Genomic DNA, 20600 nt, shown 5'->3' on the forward strand with positions numbered 1-20600 from the left:
AGATATTTGTTACATCTTTTTCTTTATTAGTTTTTTCTATTTTCTGTGAAGCTGCTTTTTAAGAGCTATATAAACCGCATATGTAAACATACCAAATCTGTGCCAAATCAGCAAGTTCAAGGGGGATTTTGAAAAGTTTTTGTTTTTATTTGTAAAACCTTAAAATGAAAAGTATTTTGTATTTTAATAGTATTTTATTTGTAAATAATTGAAAGTTTTTTCTATGATTGCCCCCAGAACTGTCAAACCTTGTGCTCAGATGTCTCACGAAGGTGTACTTTCGCCAATGGTGATGTGTGGGTTCATAAGAGACAACATTTGGGAAACAATTTTACATTTCGAGTCACAACATTACATTTCTGTTTTTCTATCCATTTCTGGATGCTGTCTTAGGCTTCATCCACACAAATACAAATTAATCTTGCTACGTTTACACCTCTCATTGACATTAGAATGATGCATTCCTCCACTGACAAAAAGAGCATTTCTATATATCTATTTAAATGAGATGATCGTGCATGTGGCCATAGAAGACAGCTGCTTATGTAGGTAGTAGACAGCAGGCAGTTCACTTGGTTTTGGACAAAGCTAGTGATTTCTAGTGAGCTAGTGAGTCAAAAGAACACAACATATTAACATCTTTTTTCAACCCAGAGCATTAGTGCCCAAGCAGGGTCAAAGTGATCTCATGGCTGCAGGCTTACCAATCACAGAGTTACTCTGCCTTCATGTCAAAAGCAGCAACATTAGACGCCAGTCAAAACTGAAGTGTGTAGCCACGGGGGACGTGCCACATGCACGGCCAATTTCGGCAACAAAGGCATGCTCAAATTAAGATTTTTGAAATGAGCGGCTGAAAAGGAATGTGAGTAATAAAGAGAGCTGCTTTACTGTATCTGTGTTCTCTGCAGATTGCCTGGGGAAGTCTAAACTTAACTCTGAGTGAGTCATGTGTCTGTAAAACACTGGCACCAGCTTAGAACCTTCTGATGAGGTCATGCATGTGTAATACGAGAGATTGAACACAGGGAAAAGACACACCAAGTGTTTCACAGGGGAGCGATCGGCTCACTTATCAAGTTCTTTATTGTGTTTGGTAGCAATGTGTATGTGGTACTTAACTCTGAGCAAAAAAATGACATTTAGTATGTCTCTTAGATCCGCTCACTGAAAAATTGATTGTTTTGGTAAAAGCACTCTCAGGTTGCTTTCCCTAAAGAGATCCAGATTAAGTAAGAGCAAAAATCCATTCACCTCTGTGTCCTTTTTCTTGTTAGGAGGGGCGAGGGTGCTGGGATGTGGGTGAGGAGGTTAAAGGTCACACTAGGAGCATCTCGTACACACTTAATCAAATATTCAAACTAATAAGGAATATTCTGGGTTTGATTCAAGTTAAGCTTAATCGACAGCTTTTGTGGCATAATGTTGATTTCCACAAAAATTTATTTGGACTCGTCACTGCTTTAAAAAAATAAAAAATTAAAATATGTAATCTGGGTTACAGTGAAGCACTTACAATGGAAGTGAATTGGGCAAATCAGTAAATGTTAAAATACTGACTGTTTCAAAAGTATAGCCAAAAGATGTAACAAATATGCATGTTAACATGATTTCAGGTTAAAAGCACTTACTAACCTTTTCTTTGTAAAGTTATAGCCAATTTGTTGCCATGACGACATAACAGCGTAAACCCTGTAATTCTGGTTAAAAGATGATTTAAACAACTTTACAGCTCAAATAATACATACATTTTAACAGAAAATTAAGTGCTTTTATAATATTATATGCATAAATATTATAATGCATAATATTAACCCTCCAAAATTTGTCCCCAGTCACTTCCATTGTAAGTGCCTCACTGTAACTTCGATTTTTGCTTTTTGTAAAGAAGAGGAGGGACGAGTCGAAATGAGTTTTTGTCATAATCAACATTATGCCACAAATGCTGTCATGTACGCTATACTTAACCTGGAATATACAGAACGTTTCTGAGTTAATTTCAGAATAGATCTGAATATGCAGCGATCCAGAATATTTTACAGAAATTTATTCCGGAGCATCTGGACATGTTTTTCATTTTTTAAGTAATGCAGCGATGTGATGCCTTGACCGATCTACAGTGCATTGCACTGAATTAAACAGAGACTAACCACTTTTTAAGTTGTCTATTTTTACTGGTCCATGCAATAATCTAAATATATGCATTCTGCTAAAAAAATAAAATAAATACATCTCACTTTCAGTTCTTAAAGATGTCATGGTTCTCTGGACACATTTGAAGTTTGGCCCAGGTTTTCGTTTGACTCCCTGTGCAGATGAAAGTGTCCAATCTTTGGCACCATGTGAAGTGTGAGATTAATCAGATTTAATCTTCTATTAGAGGCTCACATCCTCAGCAGGCTCTTTCACCTCGCTGCTAATGATCGAACTCAAGAGTAACCGCAAGGAGCCAAGCAGTGAGCATTTGGGTCAGTTTTGAGAGCTCAAGACCAGTTTACTCAATTCTGTGTTACGATCTGAGATCATCTATTTATGTTTGTCAACAGAAATTCCACCAAAGATCAGTGAGACCCTCCACAGTCATCCTACGTGCCAAAAAAAAACTGGTAAGCTCCCTTATTATACAGTAACAGTCTGAGGTAGTTTTGAACTTTTCTGTTGTTAGAACTTATTTATTGATTGTGGAGGATGCAAAGGTGGAGGTTTAGGTGGGCGTATTGGATGGCAGGCTGAGAGAAAACAGGTTGCATAACTCTGAGAATGTCAGGGATACAGTATATTGAGCCAAGCCAACTCCAGCTTCACCAACTCAGATTCATGAAAAAAAAAAAAAAAAGTTTTATGTATATCTATCAGCTATTTTATGCTCATGCACACCAAACTTTAAGGTGATCCTCTGTTTATGGTGGAACGGTACCTTGAAGCAATCAATGAAATGTTTATTTATAGGCACCAGTGGGTTGAGAATATGGATAGGTTAGCTTTGGGAGCAGCTAAAGTTAACAGCACAGACGGGGTGGAGAAAGCTGGTATTATATGTATATGTATGTATGTGTGTATATATATATATATATGTATATGCATATGATCAGCCACAGCATTGGCTCAAAATATTGTAAACCATCTGTAACAGGTAAAGGATGGGCAAGGAGGAGGCAGGAACAGTCAACATAACGTTTTAATATCAAACTCAACTTAAAACCAACATAAACAAACATGCAGCGCAGCCACACGCATCTCTCTCTCTCTCCAACTGGCACCTCCAGTTGCCCCTTATCTCGCTCTCCTGCTGATCAGCTGATTCAGCACTGGCACCAACAATCATGCCACGGTCCAAATCACTGGGATCACATTTTTCCCCATTCTGATGGTTGATGTGAACATTAACTGAAGATCCTGACCCATATCTGCATAATTTAATGCACTGCACTGCTGTCACATGATTGGCTGATTAGACAATCACATGGATTATTGTTGGTGCTAGATGGGCTGGTTTGAGTATTTCTGTAACTGCTGATCTCCTGGGATTTTCACACATAGCAGTATCTAGAATTTACACCGAATGGTGACAAAAACAAAAATCATCCAGTGAGTGGCAGTTCTGTGGATGGAAATGCGATGTTGATGAGTGAGGTAAACAGAGAATGGCCAGACTTGTTCGAACTAACTAAGTCTACGGTAACTCAGATAACAGCTCTGTACAATTGTGATGAGAAGAATAGCATGCGGGTTGGCACTGTTTTGGTGGCATGAGGGGGCCTACACAATATTAGGCTGGTGGTTTTAATGCTGTGGCTGATCAGTGTTTATATGCCATCCCAAAGATGGGTTACAATGTTTTGAGCAAATTTTACATCTATAAAACAAGTAAAGGAAAGTTAAAATCCTTAGGTCTATCTATCTGTAAAAAAAGCCTAAAATGAGAAGGGAAAAAGGGATATGATAAGAATTGTGAGGAAGATTGTGACCGGGATGCAGGATAGATTTAGTCTCGCCACTCCTGTGTGATGATACCAGTTTACACATGTTTTCATCTAAAAGGGGAAAAAAAGAGGTTATTACAAAGCTTAGGGGGGCTAGAGTAATCTCTGCCAGGGACCATTAAAAATGAGCTCAAGCACTAATCTCCTACTCTGAAACATGACTTATTTATAGATATGGTTGCCATCTGGTGCTGTTCTCCTCCAACGTTTCGACACGAGATAAATATGCTCCATTAATGGCTGCTTGTCTTTGCATTGTGCTCCTAATTGCAATATATCACATCATAAAATGAGAATTGAACTTTTCTGAGTGGTTATGTTGGTATGATAGGTGGGTCGCAGCAACAGAGCTCCACGTTTCTCGATGCAGAGCCAAACGACTGTGTCCCAGTGGACGTGTGGAGGGTTGTTATTGTGACAGAGAGTTGTTTTAATCATAGTGGAGGGATGTTACCTGCTCAGCGGTGCTGCCAGGAGACTCTCCATTTAATATGTGTCTCATAAATACAGCGTTAATTACACAGCCAAAGGGAGATGACTGACACCCCAGGGTGCTGTGAATCCTTTTGTACTCACAACAAGAAGCCAAACATCTGAAGGCATTTGTTTTCACTACAATTTATTAGAGTATGTGTAAAAAAATGATGTGACAGAAAGTCACCACTTTCTAGCCTAATTGTGTTTACATTTCAACTTTCTCTAATCTCATTTTATTCAGTCTCTCACCTCAGGAGTAAAGGGTGCTGAAATATATGTAATGCTTCATTTAAAAGTTTTTAAAACCGGCACGGAGAGGATCTTACGGCCCGACATGTGGGATTCATGGAACGCCAGGCAGTCCAAGATTCAGGGAGCGTAGATGGAGTCGCACGCGAGAAGCGCGGGAATTTCTGAAGAAAAATAATTCCAAGTGTCAACACTTGCTCCTTGTGGCCAAAATGACCGTGGGTCATTCATGCTGTGCAGCACATTTTTGTATTTTTATTTTAAAAAATATTCTAAAAGATGAAACTCAGTTTGTATCATTTACACAATATCACAATTAAACTTGAACACTGGATGCATTTAAAATAGATTAACTGAAACTATACGTATTTTAATAAGTATTCAGACAAAACCTGTTTTCTTGTGAATATTGTTTAAATTGGAATTGATGTAATTATTTAATAGGTTATTATGTTCCCAATATCACTTTTGTTAATCTGCGTTCCATTCATAGTCGAACGTATGATATTCCTACTTGTCATCTCTGATCTCTGACCACGGGCGTTTTTTCAAACAGCATTTTTGCACACTTGAAGGGCACTTAGCCAAGGGGATGCCACTCGAAAGGTCATTCCAAACAAAAGTAAGAAAGTACATTTTTTCTCAAAGGGCTCAGGTGGTAGAGCGGGTTGTCCACTAATCGCAGGGTTGATGGTTCAATTCCTGGCCCACATAACTTCACATGCCGAAGTGTCCTTGGGCAAGACGCTGAACCCCAAGTTGCTCCCAATGGCAGGCTAGCACCTTGCATGGCAGCTCTGCCGTCATTGGTGCGTGTGTGTGAATGGGACACAGTGTGAAAACCGTTAAGTTTAAAAAGCACTATATAAGTGCAGGCCATTTACCATGCTCCCTTCAGAGCATCCACATCAAGAGCTCTGTCTTTTGTAGTAAGTAGGGCATAGGTGATCACTTTTGATTGGAATTCGCCCCATAAAGGCATTACACTACCAGATGCTCATAAGGTGACTTGTGAGGAAACAAAATTGCAACACTTATGGTAGCTTGGGTGTTTGACTGTCACCAGAGACGTCTCCTAACAACTAAACTGCTAAACAATGCTGCAATGTTAGTATATGTGCTAAAGGTATCTGATAATCAAAAGAGAGTTACATTTTCCATGTTTTGTACACCTGTCTTTAACGTTTGTTAAACCAGCTTTTTGTTTTATTCATGTATTATAATGTTCTGTGGATAGTTTAATTGTGTTCCATCTTTAAAATATAAATGAAATGGTTTGATATCACGAGAAAAAGCCCCATTGAAAGCAGTAAAAGCTATACACAAAAAGACATTTGATGTAATTATGGGTTGTCCAGCATCTGCAAAGAGCATCAAAAACTATACTGCAATAACATTATTTTCATAGCAGTATTTTCACAAAGTTTAATAGCATAAGTTACATTTAAATGTATATAGTGTATGTATGTATGTGTATATATATATATATATATATATATATATATATATATATATATATGTTTAGCAGTGGAATTAATTTATAGCGCAAATTATGTTTACTCCAGGGATGCTTGAGCATTAGCATTAGCATCAGCATTAGACAATGGAAATGTAAGTGCAGCTTAGTTCTAGCGGGAAGACTAGCAGCTGTACATCATCGCACCATTAGCTGGTAATTCCCAGCCAATCACATGTAAGCCATTGCTTTATAAGTCTGCTCACAATCTATCACATTGCTGTTTCAGTGCGCTAACACGGCAACCTCCACCACCCCACCACCACCAGTTGAGTCCCGTCCTGCACAGGGTTAGGCTCCTCGCCCCTGCCTCCTATCTCCGGCAGGATATGACGGTTCCGAGTTCTACAACTTTGGACCGCCAGACGAGGCTTACACCAATGAGAGACATTACTTTTCTGTTTTATATTCATCAAATAAATGTCATCATAAATTTCACTCAAGTCTGCAAGTCTTCCTGATAGAAATATCCTGTCCTTTGAAATGGAAAATAGGATTGGTTAGCAAATATCCAATCCAATCATGTTCTGATTGGTGTGCGTTTAGAGAGAATCACTGTATTTTTGTTTTTGAAATAATAATATATACATATATTCTATGGTGCTGCAGCATCATGTTATTAGATAGAAAAAGTTCCGGTTCAAAAGCCTACTCGTTGTACTGGTGGCCAGAGGTGGAAGTAACGAATTACAACTAATCTTGTAACAGTACTTGAGTATATTTTAAAAAAAAATCTACTATTTTAAGGGAGAATCATCTGAACAAGTTTAATCACTGATCAATCTTCACTTGTTTTTAAGGTAGGCAATGTTTAAACTGTCAAACATTAACACCATGTAGTTTGGCATAAATGTGGAGGTATCTTGTTTACTTGCTACTATATGTCTAAAACAAACTTTTAAATACTTTAGAAAGGTACAATTCCAATAGTTTCGGAAATTAACTAAATTATCCAGAATTTCAAAATATAGGAACAAAAAATGCCCACGAAACGAGCTCCCATGTTTTATTGATAACATCTGATATAGGTACAATAACATACATCACAATGTTCTTTTGAATTTTCACTGAACATAATTTTTTCCCCGCCAATCGGTTCCGCGCACCATCGCGAGTATAGACGGGCTGTCCATTCTATCAGTTCAGTATTGTACTCACACGTTTAATTTCGTAACCATTAACTGTCCACCTTCATAACTGTCCTAGCGGGAAACACTCGCGCTCACGTTGCTGTACTGTGCTGCTGTTTATCTATCTGAAAAGCCTTACCCACTAGAGGCCAAATGTGCACAAGGGATGTTATATAAAGAAGGTGTGAGATATCACAAAACAGAATGCAATAAAATGCTACAATTTACTTAAAAATAATATCTCAATATGTTAAATAACCATAATATTAATTGAGACTTTATTATTACAACTGTTATACAATAATACATATATAGAACAACCACTTGCAGTGTTTGAATCAATCATATCTCTTAATAAACACTGTGTGAAATGTTTTATTTTACAGTTTGCTTAATAGTCTCATTCCATATCTGAATAATTGCTGCAATGTCAAAGAGGATACATTTCCTCCTCCTTGATATTGCATTATATTATTTTTGTACAGCATGTTAACTTAGAAGTAGTTCTGAAAGGAAGAATGGTCCAGAATTCCTTCAGAATGTTGTGCAGGTTTAATCCGCTGCTACTGGAAACCCTTGGTTGAGGTTATTGCTGCCAAAGGAAGATCAACCAGTTATTAAATCCAAGGGTTCACTTACTAATTCCACAGCACTTTAAATGTTGAAAGATTATAAAATTAAAAAAAATGTAATATTATAATTGTTTGTGTATTGTAAGCTTAAGCACGTTGTTTTTGTCTATGCTTGTGACAATGATGAAGATCATATTTTATGAACAATAAAATAAAAAAACTGCTAATTCCAAAGGATTCTCGTTTTCTTGCCTCTGTATGTTCTTGCCCTGATCCACCACATACATTGATCTCCCTTCCTCACTTTCCCCCCTTTTGCTCTATCTCTTTCTCTGTTTTCTCTTTCACACACACTCTCTCGCTCATTCTATAAAAGAAATTGTAATGAGGTGCTGTCAGCTCAATCAAGGTAAACAAATCAATGGCACCTAGACTGGGAGTGCTCACAAGGTCAACTGTCTCTCTTTCTCTCTTTCTCTCTCTCTGTGCGCATGTGCGAGTGTGGAGCGTGTTGTTGAGTGAGCGGAAAAAATTGTTCTTTTTTCAATTTCTCTTTTCTTTCTTTTTTTTCTGCTTTAGCAACATTCTTCACCTAAACATTCATGCCAATTAAGCTATTTGAAATAAAGTTTGGGACAAGTTCAGCACCTGCATGGAACACCCCCCAAAATAAAATTAGTTTTTGAGTTCAGATTCCCAACCCTACCAGACAGAGGGCAATAAGAATAGTTAGATGAGGGACTATGGTCTCTCTTTATACTTTACTAGCAAATGTAGAAATACTAAGTTAAATGGATCACCTTCTCATAGCCTGTCTCACCCTACCATCAGCTAACCGGCAGAGGAGCACTGCCTCCAGCCCTGACTGCTGCTGTACTCTCTCTCGGTGCATTTGGAGCCGAGGACAGCTCCCGGGCCAATAACTGCACAAAAGCCCGAGCTGCTACCTCGGCTTGGGGCGACAGACCCTGTCAAACAGTCACTTAATTCACAAGAATTTCAACTTTATGGAAAGATACTAACGTTAGCCTGACCCTATTAGCATGCAGACGCAGCTAGCGTAGTTCGCTAGCTCAGCTCGCTAGCTTATGTTGATAGTTGCACAAATAAACCGGTTAACATTAACAATTAAACAACATCTCATAACAGGGCTATAACTAGCTAAACATGTTAAGTTATACTTACCGCTCCCCTGTCGTTGCCAGAAGCCATGTTGAGGTCTCAACTGAGTGACAATGACCGTGAACGCGCCCGCGCCCGCACCACATGCACGCGCTGTGTGAACGCGTTCATGTGATTGGCTCAATCCCCCACGTGGGGTGCGTTCTCGTGATTGGCTAAAACAAGGGAGATATCTGATTGGTTCCAGATCATTCCTTGTTTAAAAAAAGGCATTTGTGTGTCGAGCCAAGTCAGGGGAGTCTCAAAATGCACACACAAATGCAGTGAAGTTCACAGACCGCAAAAAGTTTGTAAATCAAGATATATTTGTGCGTGCATCAGAAATACATTTCTGAATCTTGTCCTGTGCATTTCTTAATCTTGTGTGCATTTGTAAATTTTGTTTGCATTTCTGAATTTTGTGTGCATTTATGATTTTTTTATGCATTTGTGAATCTTCTGTGCTTTTTAAATTTTGTGCATGTAACGATTACCCTGTCTTGTCTCACTGTTGCCCTTTGTTTGTGATTTTGTCACTTTTGGTATTTCTTAGTTTTCACTTTTGTCACGCTTGTACCTCCATAGTCTTGTGTTCACTGTTCATTGTTTGCACCTGCCCTTGTTAATTTGCCTTTGGTTTCTGTTAATCACCTTGTTATCTTGTTTGAGTTCTGTTCTTTCATTGGCCCCTTTTCCCATGTTTGTGTATTTATACCCCGTGTCTTTGTTCAGTCTTCGTCGATCGTTGTTTGATGTTGTCCTGGCGTGTGCGTCTCTCCCTAGTGCCCTGTTCGTGTCTACCTTGGTCAGCTTACTCAGTTTATGTTTCTTTTCCCCATCGTGGGTTGTTCATTTTGTGTTTTCTGGTTAAATAAAACTCAAACTGCGTTTGGATCCGCTCGTCTGCCTCGTTAATCATTCATGACAGTGCGTGCATTTGTGAATTTTGTGCGCATTTGTGTATCCTGTGTGTGCATGTATGAATCATGTGTGTGCATGTATGAATCATGTGTGTGCATGTATGAATGTAGTGTGTGCATTTATCTTTATTGAGACTCTTTTAGCTCCATAGAGAAGTTTATAACATCTGTCATGTGGGCAAGAAGACACTTAATCATGAAGAGCTTTCACAGCAGAAGCATTTTAGATTAAAAAAAACACATCACTTCAATCCGACAAAAAAGTACAACTGGAAAAAATAGGCCAAAGAGGGGAAAAAAATCTAATTAATCACTATGGGTAATATGTTTTTTTTCTTTTTTCGTGTCTGCTTTCTTTCTCTCTCTCCTTATGGACACTTTACGGGTGGGATCCTTAAATGTTAATGGGATGAGGGATAGGAGGAAAGCAGAAATTATCGTAGAATTTAGCAGGTTGAAAAACTTAGATGTGATTTTCCTGCAAGAAACTCATAGTGATGTGAATAATGAGGTTGACTGGCAACTGTGGTGGGGTAATGAGCGTGTTCTTACTCATGGGACTAACCTGAGTGCAGGAGCTGCAATTATTTTCTCTCCTAGCACTAAAGGTAGAATTCTGTCAAAAAAAGAAATTGAGCCAGGGCGGGTATTGGCAGTTAGAGCTGAGATTATTGGACTGTTTTTGTTAATATATATGCACCTAATACTGGATCTGATAGGATAAAATCTTTTGATAAATTGAAGATCTTTTTAAAACAACAGCAGGTTAATGATTTGATCATTTTAGGGGGGAATTGGAATTGTACACTTGATCCTTCTTTTGATAGAAATGGAGAAGAACCTAATTTTCTGTCACCTACTGTTTTAGCTAATATTATTAAAACTTTTAATTTCACAGATAGTTGGAGAGAAAATAATCCCTTGGTTAAACAATATACTTGGGTAAAGGTGAATGAGGGGAGAATTTCAGCTGCACGTTTAGATAGATTGTATTTATCAAATAATATGAAAAACAGAATTGTACATACAGCTATTGTCCCCACTTTTTTTCTGATCACAAACTTATTACTGTTGACTGTACTTTGATACATAGAAGAAATAAGAGTTTGTATTGGCATTTTAATGTAAAGTTACTGCAAGACAAGTTTTTTTGTGAATCCTTTAAATACTTTTGGGAAACTTGGAAAAGTGAAAAAAGTAGATATGAAAATGTAACTCTTTGGTGGGAAATTGGTAAAACACATATAAGGGAATTCTGTCAACAATATACATCTTACTCAACTTTGTGTTTGAAATCGACTTTAGAATGGATTGAGAAAGAAATTCTAGTCATTGAAGAGAACATGATGAGAGATCTTGCTGCTAATTTACAAGAGTGGACTGACAAGAAATTAAAGTTGAGTTCTATTCTAAATGAGAAAGTCAAGGGTGCTCTTGTGAGGAGCAGGTTTTTATCTTTGAAAGATATGGATGGACCTACTTCTTTTTTTTTTAACTTGGAACATAAAAGTATACAAGAAAAAAAATGTATAGTTTGAAAAACAGTAATGGTCACAATACAAGTGATCCCGTAGAAATGCGGAGATTGGCAGTGGACTATTATTCTAAGTTATATTCTGCTGAGAACACAGATGAGAAGAGCCAAAATGAACTTTTACAGAACCTTCCCTGTTTAAACGCTGAAGATAAACAAACTTTGGAATCAGAACTTACCTTTGAGGAATTAAGTGCTGCAGTATCAGGTCTTGCCTCAGGTCGTACCCCAGGTATAGATGGCCTTCCTGGCGAGTTTTACAAGCACTTCTGGACCTTAATTGGAACTGATTTCTATGAAGTACTACAAGAAGTTTTTCGTATAGGTTTGATTCCTAAAAGTTGTCAACGAGCAGTTTTAACTCTACTTCCCAAGAAAGGTTATCTTACTTTAATAAAGAACTGGAGACCTGTTGCATTTTTATGTTCCGAGTATAAACTAATATCAAAGTGTTTGGCTAACAGGCTAAACAAAGTAATGTACAGAATTATACACAAAGATCAATCCTATTGTATTAAAGATAGATATATCACTGACAATTTGCATTTAATACGTGATGTTATTGACTATGCTTTGAGAAATAATGTTGATATAGGAATCTTATCATTAGATCAGGAAAAGGCATTTGATCGAGTTGATCACCAGTTTCTTTTCAAAGTTTTAAAGGCTTTTGGTTTTGGAGACAATTTTGTTGCAATGATAAATTTGTTGTACAAGAATGCCACATGTATGATAAAAATGGCGGGTGGACTAAGTGTTCCTGTTAAAGTACAAAGAGGCATAAGACAGGGATGCCCAATCTCAGGTCAACTATATAGTTTGGTCATTGAACCTTTCCTTTGCAAATTGAGAGAAAAGTTAACGGGATTACAGACAAATGTTTTAAATTGTAATGATTGTGTAAAAATTTCAGCATATGCTGATGATATTACTGTGGTTTTAAGAAATGGTCATGATGTTCAGGTTTTAACAGATATTTTAGAGAGTTATAGGAAAGCTTCATCCGGCAAAGTAAATTGGTAAAAAAGTGATGCCATATGGTGTGGTGTAGATTGTAATGGTCCGAAACTTCCAGCTAGATTACAGTGGGGAAGGGCTGGGTTAAAGTATTTAGGGGTATGTTTAGGAAGAGAGGAATATAAGAAACAGAATTGGGAGGGCCTGATGGAAAAGGTGTGTGCTCGGTTGTCTCACTGGCATTGGCTGCTACCCCAGCTATCGTATAGGGGAAGAGTTTTGGTCTGCAACAATCTAGTAGCCTCATCCTTATGGCATAAAATGACTGTCTTAGAACCCCCCGAGGAATTGGTGGAAAGTGTCCAAAAACATCTGGTGAATTTTTTCTGGTCTGGTCAGCATTGGCTAAAAGCAGCTGTGCTATATCTGCCCAAACAAGAAGGAGGCCAAGGATTGGTGGATATTAAAAGCAGACTAAAAACTTTTAGACTTCAGACAGCAAAAAGACTACTTTATGGGAAAAACGTAAGCTGGGCTGGAGTAGCCTGTGCCCTCCTAAGAAAAGCGGGCAGTATGGGGCTAGACCGACATCTCTTTCTAATGGACACGCAAGGAGTTGATTTGTCTGGATTAACACCTTTTTATCGATCCATGTTGAAAGCCTGGCAAATAATACATATATCAAGGAATCTCCGGGATGTGCGAGGCCTTTGGATGAGAGAAGAACCCCTGTTGTACAATCCTGTTGTGGACTTAGACATTTTGAAGTCATAGACAATGTGGTCTGGTTTAAGGAATGCTGGAATTACAAAGATTGGACATTTAATAACAACAAATGAATGGATGTCTGCTGAGATGCTGGCCGCTAAGCTGGGTGTGAGGTCAATTCGCTTGACACAGAGACGGCTGAATGAGCTTTTTGAATGTTTGCCAATGGATTTTAAACATGGGTTGGAGACATCAAATGGAGATATAAATGACTTTTTCCCAGAGTTAAAAATTGCACCAGCTTTTAATGCCTTTCAAGAAAGGGAAGGGTCTTTGCTTACCTTCAAGACTCCCGAAATGGAACTTTTCAGTGAAACAGGGAAAAAAGCACTGTATGTCACATGTGTTAAAGTCTCACATATGAACTCTTTAGAGGGAATAAAAGAATCTAAATGGCAGGAGAATTTTGGATCAGGCACTTCTCCTAAAGGTAGCTGGAGGTCCTTGTACAAACCTCCCATTGAGAAAAGGTCCGGGGACCTTCAGTGGAGAATTGTGCATGGTATAATAGCTACAAACAGATACAGAGCACACATTGATCCACAGGAAGGGGAGGGGTGTCTATTTTGTGGGCAAACAGAAACTGTTTTACATTTATTTTTTTACTGTGGCAGACTTGAAGCTTTGCTATCTCAAATAGAAGATTGGTGTAGAAATTTAGGAGAAGTGTTCTCACCTGTACTTTTTATTTATGGACCCAAATATAACAAAAATAGGAAGCAGATCCATGTGATGCTTAATTTTTTGTTTGGGCAGGCCAAAATGGCAATATGGCTGTCACGTAAAAGTAAATTAAATGGTGTGGGGTCAACTGATGCAGTGGCTATTTTAAAGGGGTTAATCAAATCAAGGATAAAGGTGGAATATGCATACTATCAGCTAATTAAAGACATGGGAACCTTTAACTATACTTGGGGAGTGGAAAAGTGTTTATGTGAAATTTGCATTGATGGTTCTCTGCAAATTTATATCTAAGTGGTTGTGTTATGAAATAAGTATGGTGGATTTTTTTGTGTAGGTTTTAAGTATTTATGTAATTATTTTAACGAAAATTTGTAATTAAAGGATTGTTAAAGTCAAGTCTATCTCTCTCTCTCTCTCTCTCTCTCTCTCTCTCTCTCTCTCTCTCTCTCACTATTTATATTTATAAACTATCTCTACCTTTTTTACTCTTTTTTTTTTTTTTTCTTTCAAAGCCCCGCCTGAGCTACTGTCTACACAGTGAAATGAGTTGAGCCGGATCCACCTGATATCCTGACCTCACAGAGAAGGACATGACGACCTGTCAACTGTCTGCTAATTTATGACTCTGCTTGACATTTCATATGATAATTGTAATTGTCTGAATTTGCCTTGGAGGGTGGTAATACTGCTCCTGACGCTCTATATCATTTCAGATGCTCAGATTAAATGCACAAACCCATGAGATGACAGGGCAATGGTCTTCACAATCCCATCATGTTCTGCATACTCCACTGGTCCTCCTCCCACCTGCATGAAGCTGGTACAACTGTGTTTTTTTTCTTGGCTTTTATTGCTTTTCTGCATACTTACCATTAAGCCGTATTCAGAACCCATTATACTTATGTAATCTGATGGATTTTGAAGTGAAGATATTCAATGACTAAAAAATGTAGGGTGAAACTTGATTTTATCCATAAGAAATTATTGGATTTTGAAAACCAGGCTTGAGGCTGAACAGTTGAAAAGCAAGAAAGATTTGGGACATCCACTGAAAATGAAATGTACATGCAGAGTAGTTCTAGCGGGAAGACTAGCAGCTGTACATCATTGCACCATTAGCTGGGTAATTCCTAGCCAATCACATGTAAGCCATTGCTTTATATGTCTGCTCACAATCTATCACATTGATGTTTCAGTGTGCTAATACGGCAACCTCCACCACCCCACCACCACCAGTTGAGTTCTGTCCTGCACGGGGGTAGGCTTCTTGCCCCTGCCTCCTATCTCCGGCAGGATATGACGGTTCCGAGTACAACCTCTTCGGACAGCCAGACGGGGCTTATGCCAAAGAGAGACATTACATTTCTGTTTTATATTCATCAAATAAATGTCATCTTAAATTTCACTCAAGTCTGCGAGTCTTCCTGATAGAAAGATGTTTCTGAGGCAAAACAATACATTACATTTTGATGAATACACAATAAGACATGCTTTAAGAAATTAAGTATGGTTTTGATTTCATGTTAACTTTTAGATAACACTCTTTCCATCTCTTCTTATTTCTCTATTCATATTTGGCCATTAAGAGAAGAGCTATTTATGAATTGATGCTTATTAACTATTTAAATTTGGCAAATGGGAACCCGTGAAACAAAACTGGTTTCATAGAGTCATGTTACTATGCCTACAATTTTGCAAAACATTTTTTACATGGCTCATTGTTCGTATTGCACTTTCCTGGTCTAATGAACACATTGAGACATTTTTACAACAATTACTTTTATTGTGAGGGAATAAATGCCTAGGTATACTTCCAATTTGACACAAACGCTCAGCTTCTGTGTACAGTCGACCGCGAGCCTGTTTAAGTATACTTTATATCAGGGGTTCTCAAACTTTTTTGGGGCCAGGGACCCCCTTACAGGGGTGAACATTGTCCAAGGATCCCCCTCATTATAGTAACACTGATTAAGCATGTGCTTACTACCATTTGTACTCTTAGATGCCATTGGAACTATTTGTACTCTAAAACTTTTCAAACATAATACTTCAGACCTGCTTCAAGTTGAATCATGTTAATTCCACTTATATACTTTCTAAAAAAGGGTCATTTCATTCATAATGCATTTGGACTGAACAGCATTTATACTTTTCAAGTAATTAATCTTAAAAACTCTTGCGGCCCGTCATCACCCCAGCACCATCCGTACAAATGGCCACACAGTTTTCCCAGCTCAGTCCCGCTTCAGTCATGAAAGCATCCAGGAGTCTAAAAATGTACTCATCCGCTGTCCTTTCAAGCGCCTCCTTGCAGAACAGAAAGTCCTCCAAAATGTTCCCTTTCCATGGATAGTGGACCAAAACAATCAAATGAGCCGCACTGGCAACATCTGTTGATTCGTCCAGCTGAATAGAACATTTCTTACAGGAAAGCAATCTATCCAGTAACAGTGACTGAATGACAGCATGGTGTCATTTGAGAGAGGTATAGATTTCAGTTTATTAGATGCCTCTGTACCAAGCAGAACTTCACACATTTCATCTGCTGCTGGAAGCATGAGTTCTTGTGCAATTGTGTTTGGCTTCTTACTTTTAGCAATCCACTGAGCCACCAAATAAGAAGCATTCTGTGCTTTCTCTGAAGTTGTGGCCAGGTTCACCATCCATTTTTTCTGGTGGATGTATTCCTAAATCATTTGACGGAAAAATATGTTTTTGTTTTGCCATTATATTCTGGGTGCTTTGTAATCAGACACTTTAGCTTGATGCAATTTGGTCTCCTATTGCTGCTCTCGATAAAACCAAACATATATTATTGTATTAACATTTATATTATTGTCGCTATATGTTCTCAGTTTAGCTAGTTTGGGCTTTGCGTCACTTGACGAAGTGGACTTAAACAAATATTTCTCCATGCTCGCCAGTTAGCTGGGTAATAAGCCAAGGTAAGCAGCAGCAGGAATGATTTGTTGCACCCTGAGAGTAGAGAGTTTTTTTTTTCTAAATTAAGTGAGTGATTCATGACAGATTAGCGTGATATGTCGCAATCATATCAGAGTTTTTATTGGCCTAAAGTTAATGTGGGTGGGAGTAATGGACACAATATGCATTTTTTATTGCCGCAAATGGTCCCCATTTATAAATATGCCCTTTTTAATAATACAGCACAGTTTTATCATTTATAGCAAATTATTTAGCTGACACCCTGGCTATGGGTCATGGACTGTGCGTGCATACACTGGCGGTTGACACATGTACGCTATGACTGCTTTGAGACATCTGACTTCCTCTTCACTAGTTTAGACTCATAAAGATATCTTCATATTGTTTCAGACTAAAGTTATACAAATGCAGGTCTCTCCATACCTCCTCACTTGCATGTTCTTGACTTGCACATTGATTTTATTTTCATCTCCTGATAAAATACTACAAAATGGCATGGTTGCTTCTGCACAGTGGAAATTCCAGCACGAAACTACTGCTATACGTGTAATAAACCACATAAGATAATTTTGGAAAATTCCGTCACAGTCACATACTTTTCATGGGATCAGGTTGGGTTTTGGCAGGCTCTAGTTCACTCTGACTTTGAACACAAAATACCATCATCCTAACCTATTTTAAAATGAGGACATGAAATTCTGCACTACATCTGCTAAATTAATTAAAATCAAATCAAATGAATCTCTCCGCTCATAGATTCAATTATTCTTGGCACCATGGACATTGACTAGGAGGTTCTCCTCTCATGACGGGCTGAGAAATAGCCGGCTCTTAATTAATTTACACAAACGGAGGTCTTCTCCAGTAGTCACTCCAAAATCTCAACCTTTCACAAGTCAGCCTAACCAGAGCAGAGGTGACTCAAAATGCAATTAACATATTTCTCTCATTGTAAGCATTGAATGAGGGCTCGAGGGGACACCTGCATGTCTTGGCCTGTCAGGATTTCTGCACAATGGAATAAAGATGGAGAAATCCGCACTTCCATCAAACCCCAGAGGGTGTTGAGGAAAGGAGGGTGATAGAAGAGTGTGAGGAGTGAAGAGGAGAATGAGATGGAGAGATGGAGGGAGAGTGAGAATTCGAAAGTTGTGGCTGTCAAAACTCCCCGTCAGGCTGCAGATGGTGAGATGCCTCTTTCGTGTGAATTCCAGTGAATATTGATTGAAATTTGTGAGGAACTTTCTGTAGTTGCTACAGTGAACTAGCCCAAAGAACAGTACTATCAGTAATACAGTAATATCTACAGTATTAGTTAGCATCAATTTCAGAAATGCAGAACATATCTGAACTAAGTCTTTTGAGTCTTTATAAGGGCTGCTGTTTGGATAGGAGTGGCTCAAAATTAGTTTAAAACCTTGCTTTTAAAAAACCAACAGTCTGAACCAATTATAAATACTACATGCTTCTGGCCCAAGTTGACTCTGCTCTCAGCATAAAAGAAAAGCTCATGACTGAATTCTTGTCATGTCCTAAGAAGACAGCAGCTGATCTTGTACCATTTCGGCAATTTCTGAAGAAGCATAGTGGATAACTGCATGAGTGGGATGCATTCGGACTTAAAATAGTAATGATGGTCTGCTTGAGAGAGTTATTAACAGAGTTTATAGAGACAGAGGATTCTGGTTGAAGTGTGTCCTCCTCCAGAACTCCATGAACTGCTCGCTGTGTGGGAGGCAGGTAGGAGGGAGGGCCTGTGCCTCAGCCTCAACTCCTTCCTCTTTCTCTACTTCTTCCTGCATCTTCTCTCTAAGGAATCTTCCAGCGTGAGCATGGGGGTGTCTTGATGGTGAGAGTACAAAGAAATATTGCATTCTTCTGTGACAAGCCCTGTTGAATGTTTCCACCTTTCTTGTAGAAAAAGCTGTGCAATGCATCACTTCTGTTGGGGTCCTTGATATGCATGCTGCTGTAATGCTGCCATTAAGCTGTTTGTGTTGTCACAGGCTCCTTTCCTGATAGGCTAAAAGAGTTTGCACACTGTGTTTATATGCAAGAGCAAGCATGACATTTTCTGTCTATGTACTCAAACAGACCATAGGTTTATTTATGTCTCAGTCAGGACAGTCTCATAATGGAAATGTCATTCTAGTAACTTTTATTCTGTACCAATAAAAAAAGTAACTTGTGACATGCTCACCTCAGTTAGCATAGACAATATCTGTATTTTATTAAGTTTTAGCCTTAGAAACCCAGTGTAGCAGAATTGCAACATGTTTAAAGCATATAAATAATAACATTCGAATGACACTTGAATGACAGACTCGCCTATATTTTCACACTATCCAATTTCATTAGCTTCTGCTGTAGCTCACCGCATACAGTGTTAGACTTTTGAATCAGGAGTCATGCTTGAAGACCAGTCAAGGATGCAAGCTGACACATTAGACAATAATGTCACAGAAGCAACACAAGATGACGTGGTTGGTTCAGAAAAGGTTTTTTTTTTTTCATTTCTCGTTTTGTTTTTTGACTATCGGTTACATTTACATTTATTCATTTGGCAGACGGCATTTTCAACAAAGAGTGTATGGTCAAGTGCTTATAAAAAAGATGTGTCTTTTGCCTATTTTGAAGACAGAGAGGAAGTCTGCTTCATGGATGGAGTTGGGATGGTCATTCCAGCAACAAGTTACTGTGAATCTGCAAGTCCAGGAAAGTGATTTGGTGCCTCTTTGTGTTGGTACAACAAGGCGCCTCTCATTAGCCGACCGCAGGTTTCTGGTGAGAATGTAGTTCTGCAGGAATGATTTTAGGTATGCTGGAGCAGACCCAGTAACTGTTCTGTATGCTAGCATCAGAGCCTTGACCTTGATATGTGCAGCAACCGGCAGCTTGTGTAGAGAGACAAGGAGGGGTGTAACGTGCACTGTCTTAGGTTTGTTGAAGACCAGATGTGCTGCTGCGTTCTGGATCATTTTCAGAGGCATAATTGTGCATGCAGGATGGCCGGCTAAGAGAACATTAATGTAGTCCAGTCTATATTTGACAAGAGACTGAACAAGGAGTTGTGTGGCATGTTCAGAGAGGAAGGGTCTTATCTTGTTAATGGTATAGAGAGTAAATCTACATGATTGGGCTGTTTTTGAGAAGTGGTTGGTGAAAGTGAGTTGGTTGTTGATGGTTACCCTTAGATTTCTGACCTTTTTGGAAGGTGTTATTGTAGATGAACCCAGAGACGTTGCAATGGGGTAGGCAAACCAGGCAATTGCCTGGGGCCCCGAGCTGGAAGTGGGGCCCCCTGAAGGACGGCTGATTACATTGGACCACAGCAATGACAACATGGAACCCCCTTAAATTCTTTGATGGTACAAGACACTGAGATGACACATCCGGAACCCCCCTAAAAAGGCCCCCATGCTACGAGCATGCTGTCAAAAGTTTCGTAGTTTCAGAGCGGCAGTTAAATGACGGACCATGAAGCAGATTTACCAGTCTGGGCATATTAAAAGGAAATGAAAGCAAGAGGAAGAAGAAAAGAAAAAACGAGATACTGGTAAGTGAGAATCTGTTACACTGAATGAAGGAGTAATGTCAAGGGGTGTCATTTGTCCCACCATGCATCAGAAAATTTGGTTGTCATTTGTCAGTTCAATTGTAACAACAGCTCAATAGACTAGCTTACTCTGTCTAGAAACGTGTGATG

This window comes from Xyrauchen texanus, chromosome 26, assembly GCF_025860055.1.
Source record: "Xyrauchen texanus isolate HMW12.3.18 chromosome 26, RBS_HiC_50CHRs, whole genome shotgun sequence".
NCBI classification, from domain to species: Eukaryota; Metazoa; Chordata; class Actinopteri; order Cypriniformes; family Catostomidae; genus Xyrauchen; species Xyrauchen texanus.